Genomic DNA, 15814 nt, shown 5'->3' with positions numbered 1-15814 from the left:
TTGGGCAACATCTAAAAAAATCACCTATTTTTTCAAAAAAATTTGTCCTTTAGTAATTTTATTTTAAAATTTTTTATTTTTTCAATTCATTTTATCGAGCCGAATCTAAGAAATATATATGTTTTAAAATTTTTTAAAAATTCAAAATTCAAAATAAGCAACAAATATTTACTATTTTTTTGTTAATTTTTATCTTTATTGATTTTTTTTTAATTTTAGAAAAAAATTATAATTTTTCGATTCGTTTTGTCGAATGAAAACGAAAAATAAAAAAATATCTCACTTTTATTGGAAGTGTGATAAAAAAAAATAGATTGATATTTTAATCACACTTAATTTGATTAAGTGTGATAACATTTATTTTTTATGTCACTTTTTAATTAAGTGTGTTTATATATATATTTTTTAATCACACCTTCTAATTAACACGTGATTAAAGATCATATATGAAGAATTAAAAATATCTTATTTTTATTAAAAGTGTGATTAAAAAAATTAAAATAATTTTTTAATCACATTTAATTCAATAAGTGTGATAATATTTTTTTTAATCACACATTTTGAATAAGTGTGATTATATATATTAGTATCATAGCCCTCTCTATATATATGTTTGTGTCTTTATCTTTTTGACTTATTTTAGGGTTAGCATCACACTCACACAGGCATATCGCCTCTTTCTGCTCTGCTCACACGGCTACTATATCCTCTCTGCTCGCTCCCTCCTCCCTCACCGCCAACGTCGCTCCTCTCTCACCGGTGTCTCCCTTCTCCCTCACTGGCTCTCCCTCTCTCAAACAGCTATACGAAGACGAACCAAAGTTCATTCTGGTTTTCGCCCCCCAATCGACTCTCTCTCTGGTATGATTTGCCTCTCTCCTTTATCAACTCTTCGATTTGCCTCTTCTTCTCACCATTTTTAGCTCACTGATTTCTGCTATTCTCTAAATATTTCATCTCTATTTGGTAAAACCCTAGCTCTTGATTTATTTTTTATTTCTAAAATGGAATGGATTTTATATGGTTGATCGATTTTGACTCTTATCTGAATGTTTGAATTCTGCTTTGCTTCAAGGTTAGGTTATAAGCTTAATCACAATCTTATAATTATATATGTTTTTGGAACAATTTATTTCTTGGTTCATTTTTGCAGTTATATACATGTTCTCTACCTCTCTATCTGTGTCATTTATGTGCATATGTAGAGCTATAGAGATATATGTGGCAGCTATGTAAGTAACTACTTATAATTTTTATTTTAACTTTGGACATGGTTGGTGATTAGAAAGGATGTAGTTTTGTTGTTCAATGAATTGAAAATCTGTGAAGTGTATGTACTGTATTTGGTGGGATAACAACTTTGGTTATTTATTAGAGTACACCAGGCCACCCAAACACTGCTATGTAATTGTTAAATGATCTAATTTATTTGTTCAACTGAGTCACCCGTGGGCAGTCCCAAATGCCATTACTACTGTGACACTAGCTTTTCATTTGGTTTCCAACTTTTTAACCAATGGTATGATAATTATGGTCTTGTTTTTGAGGAAATCTTTGAGGACATCTTGTTTACCTCGTCATTACTTATTATATACATCATACAAGGAAGATGCTTTGTTTTTGGCCTTGGTCCAAAAGTGACTGATTAGTTTTATTTTTTGTCTTATCTATATTCTTTTCTTTCTGCGAAATCTAGAATAAGATGATTGACATGGCACAAATCATTTACTCTTTCTGAGCCTCTGTTTTGTAGATTTATGTTATACCAAATATCAATGGTTGAATTTTCTATATTGATTACATGACAAGTTTGCTTTTTAAGGTGGTAAAGGGGATCAAAAAATAAAAGTCAATATAAGTTGATTTTTTATTTTTCTTTTATTTAGTTGGATCTACTACCACCTGTACTCATTCTTCAGATCTTTGAAGTCTGTAGCCATGATTATTGTTTCAAAGTTGTTGACATTGTGGTATTTTGGAGTGGTTAGATCACTTTTAATTCTAATAAAAAAAGATCACTTTTTGATGTTCTGTAGTACCTGCTCAAATCCCTTAATTAAAACTGATGAATCTTTCCTTTTGTCATACATTGTTTGTCTATTATTATGACCATGTTTCTAAGGTTGAATGTCTTTGGTAAGCAAGTTGTTTTGTTGCCCATTTATATATTAATTGTTAAAAATAGGTGCTAAATTTGGTGATATCATTACTTGAACTAAATATTTGGATGTGGTTCTGTGGTTATTTGAGCATGCTAGTGATGTTTTTGGAACAAATTATTTCTCGGTTCATTTTTGCAGTTATATAAATGTTCCCTGCCTCTATCTGTATAATTTATTATGTACGTGTGTGTGTGTGTGTGTGTGAGTGAGTGAGTGTGTGCAAAATGTAGACTTGCAAGCATCCTATTATTTGGTGGCTTGAGGAGAGTTAAACACACATAAAAATTAAAACATTTATCTGTGTGGTGAATGGATTGAGAATTGAACTAGCAGCCCCTTTAACTTGTTCAAAATGTAAGGCACTTACCATTGTGCTACCTCTTGTATTGTTTAAAATTTTCTTTCTATTATTATAAGTATATGCAATGTAAACAAAGTATAACGCAGCGGAATAAAAATTATGGTCATACCTTTCAAACAGAGTCTGAATTGAAGGATCTCGTGGGTAAATCATGTGCTTCCTGAATCTGGTCAATCAACCCAGCAATGGGGTGATATTACAATAGTGAATATCACCCACACAAACCATAGTGCAAATGGCTTTGATTGTTGTTTTTGGGAGAGAGTCAGTATATGAGAAAAACTGAAACATACGTTATTTTTCTCTTAATCACCCATATCCCATATATTAGATATATAATCTATTTATCTCATTTATCCATATTAGTTATATGAGATAATATCTGATATCTATATCATCTATCTATATCAGGATATGATAGATATATATTCTGAGTGGTTATCCAAATAAGTTTAAATTTGAATTCAAAACCCATTTGGATAAGGTTCAAAAGGCTGAAAAGGGTCATGTCACATGGGCGCCCATTTCTAACATCTCCCACTCGCACATGAGTTGGCATGACACTGCCACATCTCTATCTCAACCTCCCAAAAAATGAACAATCTCACACTAGCCAATGTACCGTGCGATCGCTAAGAACACCTGCAAGTGGGAGCTCTATACTAGAAACTCAATATGAGTCAGCATAGAGACATCAACCCAAAAAGAACAGAAATAGTGTCTCATGTACCCAGACCCATCTAGCTACATCAGTCCAAAAATATCTCTAATCTCTCAAAGAGCATGTTTGACTGTCCTAGGTCCCGCATTATATTCACACCCAATCAGCATCCTATAAAGAGCGATGTGAGTTGTTGATAGTGAATATAGAGCAGAGATATAGAACTAGATGATCTTCCCTTCACCCTTATATCATTCAATTTGAAATTGACCGCTTTCCCAGTAATGTCCCTTAAAGACGAATCATACATGACTGCAGGCAATATACCAAAGTAGCTGAACATCAACTCCTCATCTTATGACATAGTCAAAGGTCACAAAAGGCACAAAGTGAAGTCATTTAGGAAAAAATGACTTTTAGGACTCACACGGTGAAGAAGCAGGGATCCATTCTTTCACCTTGCTAACGGGTCGATAAGCACATGCAGTACGAATGCATGTTATAGTGGAGTTACTCTTCCAAAGAGTGATGTTAAACTCACACACCATACAGATCTTAGTCTAGTCGCTCTTAAGCGCACAAGTCACTTTCTAGCATCTAACTCGAATTCTTTATTTGCTCGCCTCTCAGGCATCAAATGAGATATCGCATCTGGCTATCCATAACAGGCATATCATGGAAAAGTGGGTACTCTCATATCCATGGTCGGTCTCTAATAAGACCTCATCTTGGCTCCAACCAAGGCGACATAGCTAGTGGATAATTTTAGCTTCTAGTCTCATCCTTACTCGCTACCTAGCGCTAAGGGCGATTGCTTGTGTGAGTGAGCCAATCTTGCCTGCTAACATCAATTTAATTATTTTGTGTATGCTAATTCACAAACCATTGCTAAAAGTAGTAAACATAAATGTGTAATAGAAACAAATATGAATACTAATGGCATAAATATCCCCCCAAAAAAATGAGTTCAACTGAATACACATAAAAATATCACCACCTACGTAGTCCTAAAGCCCTAACATGAGTTAGATAAGCATCTCTAGCAATGGGCTTAGTCAAAGGGTCCGCAACCATGCGACTCGTAGGGATGTGCTCCAGGATCACTTCTTTCTGCGCCAAAATGTCTCTGATAAAGTTGAACCTCACATCAATGTGTTTGGTTCTGCTGTAGTATTTAGGATCCTTAGCGTAAGCGAGTGCAGCCATGCTGTCACAATGGATAGTCACAGGTTCTGAAGTGTGTGTGACAACATCTAAATGCTGAAAGAATCTCCTCAACCACACGGCTTCCTGAACGGCAGATGAACAAGCCACAAACTCAGCCTCCATAGTCGATAAGGCGATACAGGATTGCTTTTTACTGCTCCAAGAAATAGCACCATCGCTAAGCATGAAAGCATATCCTGAAGTAGACTTACGTTCATCTAGGTCTCCTCCCCAGTCAGCATCACAATAGCCAACTAGATGTAGATCTGAACTCTAGTAGCAAAGTGTGTAATCTACAGTCCCTCTAAGATATCGTAATATCCTCTTAACTGCTTTCCAATGAGCTGGTCCTGGGTTGGATTGGTAACGACTCACCAATCCGACTGCATAACAAATGTTAGAACGTGTACACATCATAGCATACATCAAGCTTCCAACAGCATTTGCATAGGGAACATAGGCCATCTTTTTATTTTCCTCTTGAGTCTTAGGACCCATATCAAGGCTTAGGCTCTCGCCTTTTGCAACAAGAGGGTCAATGGGTTTACAGCTCTGCATCTGGAATCGCTCTAGAATAGTCTTAATGTAAGTCTCTTGAGACAAACCAAGAAGTCTCCTAGAGCGATCCCTAAGGATCTTAACACCGAGCACATAGCTTGCCTCACCCATGTCCTTCATCTCAAATGTAGAGAACAACCACATTTTAGTGGCGACAATCATCTCCTTGTCATTTCCAACCAATAATATGTCATTTACATATAATGACAATATCAGAAAAATGTCCTTGGACCGCTTAACGTACACACAGTGATCTTCATCAATCATCGTAAACCCATTAGAAACAATGGCTCGATGAAATCTCAAATTTCACTGTTTGGATGATTGCTTTAAGCCATAAATAGATCGTTGAAGCTTGCAAACTTTGCGCTCCTGACCTATTGCCACAAAGCCTTCTGGTTGATCCATATAGATCTCTTCATCCAATTCTCCATTGAGAAATGCAGTTTTAACGTCCATCTGATATAGCTCTAAGTCCAACTGAGCTACTATGGCCAGGATTAGGCGAATAGAGGCAAACCTTACAACTGGTGAAAACGTTTCCTCATAGTCCACACCCTCTCGTTGGGTGTAACCTTTCGCCACTAGGCAAGCCTTATACCTTTCTATGGAACCATTCACCTTGCGCTTGATTTTGAGAACCCATTTGTTCCTAATAGTCTTGCGCCCTGGTGGCAAATCAACCAAGTCCCAGACATGCTTTTTCTTCATAGACTCTATTTCTTCATCCATTGCAGTACTCCATTCTTTACTAGCAGGGGATGAGAGAGCCTCTTTGAGATTCTTAGGCTCCATCTTATCACTCGGAGCAATCATGAATGCTTCCCCTTCAATCTCAAAACGACGACGGGGTATAGCTCCACGTTTGCTTCTACATAGTTAAGAATCCTGAGAATCCTCATCCATTGGATCTAATCCATGGGCAGGTAGATCGCTCCCACTGTCCCTAGGAGCTTGAGGAATTATTTCCTCATTCTCTACTAGGCTACTAGGTGCGCCTTCAAGTAGATCCTCCATTTCATAGAGTTCTATTTCTCTAGTTACCTCACCTCTACTAGGGAAATCCTCCTCTAGGAAATCCACATCTCGTGACTCAATTTCAGTCACACTTCCATCCGGATGCTCCCCAACAAACACATAGCCCTTAGAATGCTCACTATAGCGAATGAAGATACACTTCTTTCCTCTAGGGCCCAACTTCCCAAACTTATGAGAAGCGTTGTGTATGTAAGCTGCCGAACCCCAAGGCCTCAAATTGCCCAAATCAGGCTTTTTGCCAGTCCACATCTCATATGGGGTGGAAGGAACTGATTTGGAGGGCACACGGTTAAGGACGTAGGCAGCAGTCAACAAAGCATCTCCCCAATAAGAAATTGAAAGATTAGCTTAAGCCATCATTGATCTAACCATGTCAAGCAATGTGCGATTCCTTCTCTCCGCTACACCATTTTGTTGCGGAGTCTTAGGAATTGTCAATTGCCTGATAACTCCTTTTTCCTCACAGAGCACTTTAAATTGCTTAGATAGATACTCACGTCCTCGGTCAGTCCTTAGAGCCTTAATGCTCTTGTCTAATTGATTCTCAACCTCATCAACATACCATCTAAAGCAATCCAACGCTTCTGACTTGTGAGAAATCAAATGGACATGACCAAAATGCGTGCAATCATCTATAAATGTGATGAAATAAGGGGCTCCATGCCTTGCCTTCACATTCATTGGTCCACATATATCAGAATGAATAAGTTGCAATGGGATAGATGCCCTTATGGCTTTCCTAAATGGTTTCCTTGTTGCCTTTCCAGCAAGACAGTGCTCATAAGTAGGCAAAGTGACTCTAGCGAGTTGGCCTAAAAGACCTTCTCTAGCCAATCTAGTCATCCTGTCTTGCCCTATGTGGCCTAATCTAGCATGCCATCTCATAGAATCATTATCACAAAAAGATGCAATATTAGAAACAAAGCCATTGGCATTTTTATTAAGACTAGAATCATCCACATCCAAAACTAAAAAACCATCTGAAAGATAACCAAATCCATAAAAAATTGTTCCCAAATAAATGCTAACACCATTATTCTCAAAACAAAAGCTAACCAAGGCTCATCATGCTAATAACTGAAACTAAGTTTCGCCGAATATTCGGAGCATAAAGAACATTATGAAGATACAAGGTGCGCCCTCGTCACATTTCCAGCTTGAATGTGCCAATGCCAAGCACCTCCACACTGGACTCATTCTCCATGTAAACTTTTCTGCTCCGAGCAAGTACTTACCGATACTCAACGAACCCTACCCTGTCCCTCGCGATGTGGTCTGTTACTCCAGAGTCTACAACCCAAAAATGAGGAGAATGAGCAATTAATGCTTGACTAGACACAAAGCATTGAATGCGAGAAATTAAGTAAGGGAGTACCTTCTTCTGCTCAGGGCAATCCTAAGCGAAGTGTCCTTCTTTGTTACAGTTAAAGCATGTCAATTTAGCCTTTGCCTTCTTACCACCTCTCTTGCCCCTACGCTTGAAATTTCTAGCGCCATTGGGCTTAAGCGCAGCTGCTGCTTGCTTCTTAGGGGCACCTTTTGCTTTTTCACGTTTGAACTGAGAAGTCCTACGTGAGCTTGACTCAACCATCATAGCAGAACCATCAAATTTAGCTGCCTCAAGGCACTCAGCCTCTAGCTCCAAATGACGCAATATGTCTTCGAATGTTTTCACACTCTCATTATGCATCATGTTCTGCTTCATCTGCTCCCAAGAATTTGGCAGAGAGCGTATCACAGCCTGTACTTGCTGCTCTTGAGTCAAATTGTGCCCAGCAGCCGTAAGCTCACGTATCATGGCTGACATGACTCTCAAATGCTGCTTCATCGAGTGATGCGCCATTTTCTGATATGAGTCGAACTTCATAGTTAGCCCACGTAGCTTTGCCAAAGAGGTAATACCAAACTTTTGCTTGAGAGCTTCCCACATCTCAAATGCAGTCGGGCAATGCTCAAACTCACTAATCAAGTCGTTGTGCATGCTGCTCAACATAGTAAAGCACACACACCGATCTTTGTTACGCCAAGTCTGAAAGGCTTCAAGATCACGACGATGTTGAGCTGTATTGCCCTGCTCTGGCTCAACCATCGCTTGTTCAAGTGTGGTCAACACTTCTTGCTTATTGAGGAGGTATTGGATCTTACGGCGCCATATGTCATAATTGTCGCCATCCAATTTCTCTCCTTTAGTTAAATCTGCCACCACTGTCTTAGCAGCCATTTTTACATACAGAGTAAACAAATGCGCAGGGGATATTAATGACAGCAACACAAAACAAAATATTTTGCAGCAAAAAGAATCTAAATTAAATAATGATAATTTTACACATGTCTCAAGATCGAAAATTTGATATGCTCGTAATTATCTCTTGCGCCTCTAGTGATAATTATCAAAATTTAATTTAATTCCATGCGCAAAAAACAATCAAACAATCTCCCACTACTTATGGCATATACAAAGCATGATAAATTCCATACAATAGCATCTCAATGTAAATTTACAAACAACTCATGCTATATTTATTTAATAATGGAATTCAAATAAATAAATAAATAACTAATCATGCTTCTTTAATTGCAACATATTATAAACCCAAAAAATATGTTGTATTCAATATTCAGATTATGCCATAATTAAAGTGTACATCATTTTGAAATTTTCTGAAATTTTCTGGAATTTTAAATAACTAATAAATACACATAAAATTAGAAATAAAAAATCTAGAAACTGATAAACAGAAACAATATTCAGATTATGCCATAACTAAAATGTACATCATTCTGAAATTTTCTAAAATTTTTCTGAAATATTCTGGAATTTTAAATAACTAATAAATACACATAAAATTAGAAATAAAAAATCCGGAAATTGATAACTGAGACAATATTACCAGTAAATAGTAAAACCTTTCAGAAGTCTACAATAAAAATTTCAACCCCAGAAAATTATTTATGCAATACCAGAAGCATCTTAAAGCATAAAACATGAATTATTAACACAGAAAAAATATTTTTTATTTTCATAAAATTTTCAAAATTTTACATAATGTAGAAAAATTAATTCTGAGTCTAACAGTACAAACCACGCATAAAACAAATATGTAATGAATTAATTATGACCATTTAATGCAATACAGAATTAAAAACAAAACAAGCAGTGCCTTATGCTTCAACAGCCAAGCTAGCCAAGCCGTCGGAGGAAAATGGCGCGGCTCAGCGCGCGGCTCACAACGCGGCTCAGCGCGCGTGGACAGCGCCACTGACGCGCGCGTGATGGGGCGTCGGCAAGGCGTCTGGCGCGTATAAGCGCGTGGCAGCGAGTGGGAGCGGCTCACGACGTCAGGTGGCGTGTGCAGACCACGCACCGCCTTCTAGGGTGTTTTCTGGTCCGATTTTTGTACTGGCGGACTCCTTTTTTCAAAATAAAACCATTTATGGTATTAAAAAAAGACATTAATGAACATAAAAAAAATATTTATGCTCTTAATCTAATAAAAGTAGATTTTTTTTTTCCTTTACAAACATTCATGTATAATGTATACATATACATATAAAAATATTCACATGATTAAAGGAAACACGAAAATATCCATTAATGCTCTGATACCAATGTAAACAAAGTATAACGCAACGAAATAAAAATTATGGTCATACCTTTTGTAACGCCCTCAAAATAATAACATTAAACCCAACAAATAAGACAAGCGTTGATAGATAAACTAACCACCTTCTATTATTCATTAGAATTCCATTACATAAGTATTACATGTTAATCTCATAACAAAATGCCTTACGGGCTTACAGCTTTCCAAGTTAACACTTGGTTACAACAAAGAGTTCTAACTCGTTTACACATTAAGCCCTTGGCTTGAAATTACATGTAATACATCAAAAGTAAAACGACAAAACTATGCCCGCCACTAGCCTCCCAGCTATGTCCTTGGAGGTGGCATGCTTCCTGCACCTGAAAATGATGTTCCCATATAGGGTGAGCCACAGCCCAGTAGAAATACACTAAACCAACCATGGACAATGACTAAAACATTAGCAATTGATAGTTGGTCAACACTGATACAATCACATAAATTACATATTTATGTCAACGACTTACAAGTCCCATTTACTTTTCATTTTCCCTTTTTCAACAGATAAGCATGCTAGCGCTATCATCATTTCCACAGATATGTATAAAAACTATATCTCACATTCAGATAAGCATAAAAGCTATATCCACAATCTCAACAGATATGTATATCAACAATATCCACAGATAAGCATACAAGCTGTATCCACATTCTACAACAGATATGTATATCAACAATATCCACAGATAAGCATACAAGCTGTATCCACACTTCACAAAGATAAGCATATGAGCTCTATCTTCACTTCTCTAGACAAGCATATGAGCTCTGTCTACGGAGTACATCCCCTATCTCCTCCAAATACCTATCCGGTTTAGAGGTCCATCCCCTATCTTCCCCTAAACCGCGGAGTACATCCCCTATCTCCTCCTCTACACATAACGTATATAAACACATTGGTTCTATATACAATCACACAATACAAACAATTAATGTATTCCAGCAACTGTCAAGTTCCATAACACATTCCATTGATTAGTTTCAGTTTGCCTAATCAACATACATTGTCTACAACAATCACGACTATCCTCCACCGATAGCCCAAAGCAGTTATTTCTAAACAGAAAATAAATGCACAAATGGATATTCAATCAACATTTCATTTTCTCATTTCTCACCAATTAATTATCCCAATTAATTAAACAATGTAATTAGGCCATTTTCCATAATTACTATTTCAACCCTTAGGTCCCATTTTCATCAATGATTCAACAATCATTCTATTTTTCTATGCCAAACATGCATCTAGGTTTATTATGAATAAAACCCCCAACTTTTGTAAAATTACACAAAAGTCCCAAACTTTCACAAAATTACCAAACCAAGCCCAACATCTCAAAATACCAAAATTTAAAGACAAAACCCATAGAGAGGAGTAGGATATCCCTACCTCAAATTCGGAGTCCCAAAGGAGAAGACGACAAAACCCAACGTGCTCCAAAACCCGAGATTTTCAGATTAAAAAGAAGCCCTCGACGATCAACAACCTTTTTGTAAAGGCCAAAGGTGAGTAAATCACTCCTACTAGATCAAAACCTAGAGAGAAGGTAGTATCTAGAGTGAGAGGCTCAACAATGGTGATTTTGGAAAAGTAAGAGAGAGAAGAGAAAGCAAAAAGTGATTTGAAAAGTCACAATTTCGGGACTTAAACCCAGTCTTCCGCTCGAGCGTAAAACACCCCGCTCGAGCGTCCACTCACAGACTTCCGCTCGAGCGGCCAACCTCCCGCTCGAGCGCAGAATGCACTCGCCCAGCACTTTTGCAGAACCAGGACTCCGCTCGAGCTCCCAACCCTACGCTCGAGCTCACAACACTGCACAACAAGATACTGGATGGACGTAATCTACGCTCGAGCGCCAACACCTCCGCTCGAGCGTACAGGCCAAAAATCTGGGCAACTAGTTTTGGTTTCTAAACTCAACCAACCTGTAACAAACCCGCTCAACACATCCTATAACTCAAATACAACGTAAGAAAGGATGTAAACAAGATAATGAACAACTACCAACATCCACGGACACATGTCCGGATCACTATACAACAAGGGTAAATCCGGGATCGCTATACCTTTCAAACAGAGTCTGAATTGAAGAATCTCGTGGATAAATCACGTGCTTCCTGAATCTGGTCAATCAACCCAGCAATGGGGTGATATTACAATAGTGAATATCACCTACACAAACCACAGTGCAAATGGCTTTGATCGTTGTTTTTGGGAGAGAGTCAGTATATGGGAAAAACTCAAACATACGTTATTTTTCTCTTAATCACCCATATCTCATATATCAGATATATAATCTATTTATCTCATTTATCCATATTAGTTATATGAGATAATATCTGATATCTATATCATCTATCCATATTAGGATATGATAGATATATATATTCCGAGTGGTTATCCAAATAGGTTTGAATTTGAATTCAAAACCCATTTGGATAAGGTTCAAAAGGCTGAAAAGGGTCATGCCACATGGGCGCCCATTTCTAACATGCAAAATATGCATTAAGTAAATATGAATCATGGAAGCTTGTTTTTGCTCTAAATATGGCTCTATGTAATAGTTAATGCATAAAACTGATTTAAGTGCTCTATAGGTGCTCTCACTTCCAAGATATTTTCATCAAGGACATGAGGACACTCTCCCACTCTCGCTCCACTCACTAGCAGGTGGGGTAACTTGGTCTTTTGGTAAAGAGTATATTCCCTTGTGTTAATATGGAAATTTTAGGCGTCACATGACCATTAATTTGTTATTAATGTAACATTTTTCAGGTTTTTATTTTTTTTGGTCAGATTGATGAAATGAAATATATAAAGGTTGAGTTACCAAGGAATTGGATCTGGTTGTTACCTGTTAGAAGCAACTTCTATTATAATTACATGTACAAGTGCCCATCTAACTTATAGATTTGTTTAATTTGCTAATCAAGGTAATTTATGACAAAAATGTCCCATTAGTAAAGTTCTTAGACATAGCTATAAGCTGTTCATGGCATACATTTTGGAACATAGAAAATATTTGAGAGGGTTTTGTATGCCCTAACACTTCATCTGTTGATTTTGTGTTTCAAATGCTAGTTGATGATATTGGAGATGTAACAATTACTAATGATGGTGCTATAATACTCAAGATGTTAGAAGTTGAGCATCCTGTTGCAAAGGTGGAAGATTAAAGCATCCATTTGGCTGGGCTTCAAGACCGAGAAATTAGAAATGGGACAACTTCTGTGGTTATTATAGCTACTGTAAAGTTAGGTATTGAAATAAGAAATTCTTAGCCTACTTGGGATGGCATCTAGTAGATGCTTAGTTCACATTGATGATGTGTTAGTGATGTAGTATATATTCAAGTTTAGGTTCCGAACTACTATAAAGTTAGATATTGAATATTTCCATTGGTAGTTTTCTTGCTTGAAGTCTATTTTACTTTAAATATTGCTCAGGGTGTTGCTTGTGTTTTCCACTAACTCTGCAGAGGAAGCGAGCTAGGATTGCAGAGAAGAAGAGAATTGCAAGGGCCAAGGAAGAGGCAGTCGAATACCACAAACTCCCCACCACTAGGTTGATTTCCATAACTGATTGATTATTATACCATTTTCATTCGGTAACAATTTTCTTTTATGCTCAAACTTAAGATGTGATTACTAAAACATTGTGGAACTCAGGTTTTAGTTGAGACTAAGGACTTCTTGCGCTGAGTTGAGTTCTATAATTGTCTATAGAGGCTGACAAAGATTATTTCCTTGGAAGTATTGCTTAATTGGATATGAAACTAACTGAATTGATTCTAGTGATAAGAAATTTTTTATGAGTTTCTAGAAGTAAATTTATTTTGTATTTTGATTATTATTCTGAACAAGTGTTTGACATGCCTAAGTCATTACTGAAGTTTTGAAGGACAACTTGGAAAATGTGGTCCAATCTTTTGTTTCCAAGCCTGAAATGTAGAAAGTATGATACTTCTGATCTATTCATGAATTTTTTTATTTTTGGGTTATTTGAAAGTTATAAATTTTTCTTGTTTTAATTTGACTTTCTTTTGTGGGTGATTTGTGTTTTTTTTGTAGAGTGTAATGATCCAGGAGTCCACTTTGTAGTAGTGTTTCTCACAAGTTTCTATTTACATCAGCACTTTCTCATCATTGATACTTCACAACATTTCTTTCATAACAACATATATGCATGTTCTATACTGGAATAAATGAATAGTAATGACTTTCATTATTTAATATTGATGAGTTTTCTTTTTTATTTACTACATCTGTTTCCTAACTCAATTGCTGAAGGTTTCTTCAGGCTCTGGAGATGCAAGAATCTGAACACAAGTCCGATTGCCTGGTTGGGATGATGGGTTCAACTTCCATGGTACTGCAGGTAAGCACGTCTTTTATTTTTTTCCTATGCAGTAATTTTACATTGTGTAATTGGATCGAGGACACTATGAATATGCCTTTCTATATTTTTATTAGACATGCACTTGATTTCACATTCATGCAATGGTTCTACAGGTGCCAGCAGCAGTGGACGAAGGGGATGGGCGACTAGGAGTAGTTGGCCCCTTCCAATCGAAGGGTTTTATGGAAGGACTTGAACAATGGCAGCTTATAGTGATGCCAAGACGACATCTTGTACTTATTAGTATTTATTTTTGGATGGTTGGAACTAAAATGTCTAATGGGAGTAGTTGATTTTTCCTGTATTATGTATAAAATTAAATTATTGACGTTGGATTAGACTTGGTTCTTATGGAATTTGTAATATATATATAATTGGACGTTTAATATTAATTTTTTGGATTGTTGGAACTAAAATGTGTGCACGTTGTTGAATGTTTGATAACATATTTAGCGTTGATGGATTATATTGTTTATACAGGTTGTATTAATAATGGATACAGGTTGTTTAGAAATTTTTTTTTTAAAAAAAACACGTTAAAGTATTTGGCCACAAAATATTTTGGTAGCTAAATACGTAATCAAATGTTTTGGTGACTAAGAATTTAGTAGCAAAAACATAACCCAATGCACTTTTAGTGACTAACACTTTAGTCGCCGAATGCACTTTTTGCCGACTAAATACAGTTTCGTAGCCAAATGTGTACTTTCGACGACTAATTATTTAGTAGCTGAAGGTGACACCTTCCCCGATCACAGCAACTTAGTAGCCAAAAAGTCTCATTCAGCGACTAAAGGTTTTAGTGGCGGAAACATAACATTTGCGGACTAAACTAATATTAGTAGCCAAATGTAGTCACTTTCGGCGACCAAACGAAATTTAGTCGCCAACACTATCGCCGACAGGGTAAAGGCGACGAGCTTAGCGATAAAATATTTTAGTCGCTAAATCGTTTCAGCGACTAAATATTGGACTTTTGGCGACCAATATTTTGGTACCCAAAAGTGACATTTTTTGTAGTGTCTTGTGGAGATTTGAACAATCAATCCTCTCACACCATAAACCATATACAACACACTCTTTCCACTACACCTCTATAACACCATATGATTATATATGCAACATATATTATTTAAATAGTACATAGACCCGTATTAATATAAAAGTATATATATAAAGATAATTATTTTTTATTGAACATAATTTATGTAAAAATAAATTATTTACTAAAAAAAAAAGAGACCACTTTTGGCGACTAAACATAATTTTAGTCGTCAATTCTATACTTTTAGCAACTAATTATTTTTTAGTCATTAAAAAATTTAATTCCCAGGCTAAAATTACCACTTTTGGCCACTAAACTTCCTTTTAGTCACCAAAAAGTCTCATTTTTGGCTACTAAACATCTTTTTAGTCACCTAATGCCTCAGTTTTGGCTACTAAATTTTTTTTAGTAGGTAAAAGCCTTACTTTTGGCGACCAAACATCTTTTCAGTCACCCAATACCTCACTTTTGGCTACTAATTTTTTTTTAGTCACCAAAAAGCCTTATTTTTTGCTACTAAAATTTTTTTAGTCGATAAAAGCCATATATGGGCAACCAAACAGATTTTTAGTCGCCAAAACCTATACTTTTGGCTATTAAATTTTTTTAGTAGCCAAAAATCTTTACTTTTGGCTACTAATGCTTTTTTAGTCGCCAAAACTTATACTTTCAGCGACCAAATATGCTTTTTTAGTCGCCAAAGATGTTTTTTCTTGTAGTGGAGTGTGATTAAATATGTA

At 36.4% G+C, this 15814-nt stretch overlaps 1 long non-coding RNA gene across 6 annotated transcripts; it reads left to right on the top strand.

Annotated features, from left to right (window-relative positions):
- The first annotated feature begins 625 nt into the window (after positions 1-625).
- Positions 626-14404, top strand: LOC114262970 (uncharacterized). 6 transcript variants are annotated; one of them, XR_014344691.1, is made up of 7 exons: positions 626-861; positions 12229-12301; positions 12428-12564; positions 12766-12889; positions 13110-13195; positions 13931-14008; positions 14143-14404. It is a non-coding gene; the product is annotated as an uncharacterized LOC114262970 (long non-coding RNA). The 6 variants fall into 6 exon arrangements; XR_014344692.1 differs by having other exon boundaries at positions 12713-12889; XR_014344693.1 differs by having other exon boundaries at positions 12407-12564.
- The last annotated feature ends 1410 nt before the right edge of the window (positions 14405-15814 follow it).

This window comes from Camellia sinensis, chromosome 11 (genome assembly GCF_055761805.1).
Source record: "Camellia sinensis isolate YWXY chromosome 11, ASM5576180v1, whole genome shotgun sequence".
In the NCBI taxonomy this organism is placed as follows: Eukaryota; Viridiplantae; Streptophyta; class Magnoliopsida; order Ericales; family Theaceae; genus Camellia; species Camellia sinensis.
Note: the sequence above shows the minus strand (reverse complement) of the source record. Positions and strands in the feature narration are given on the sequence as shown.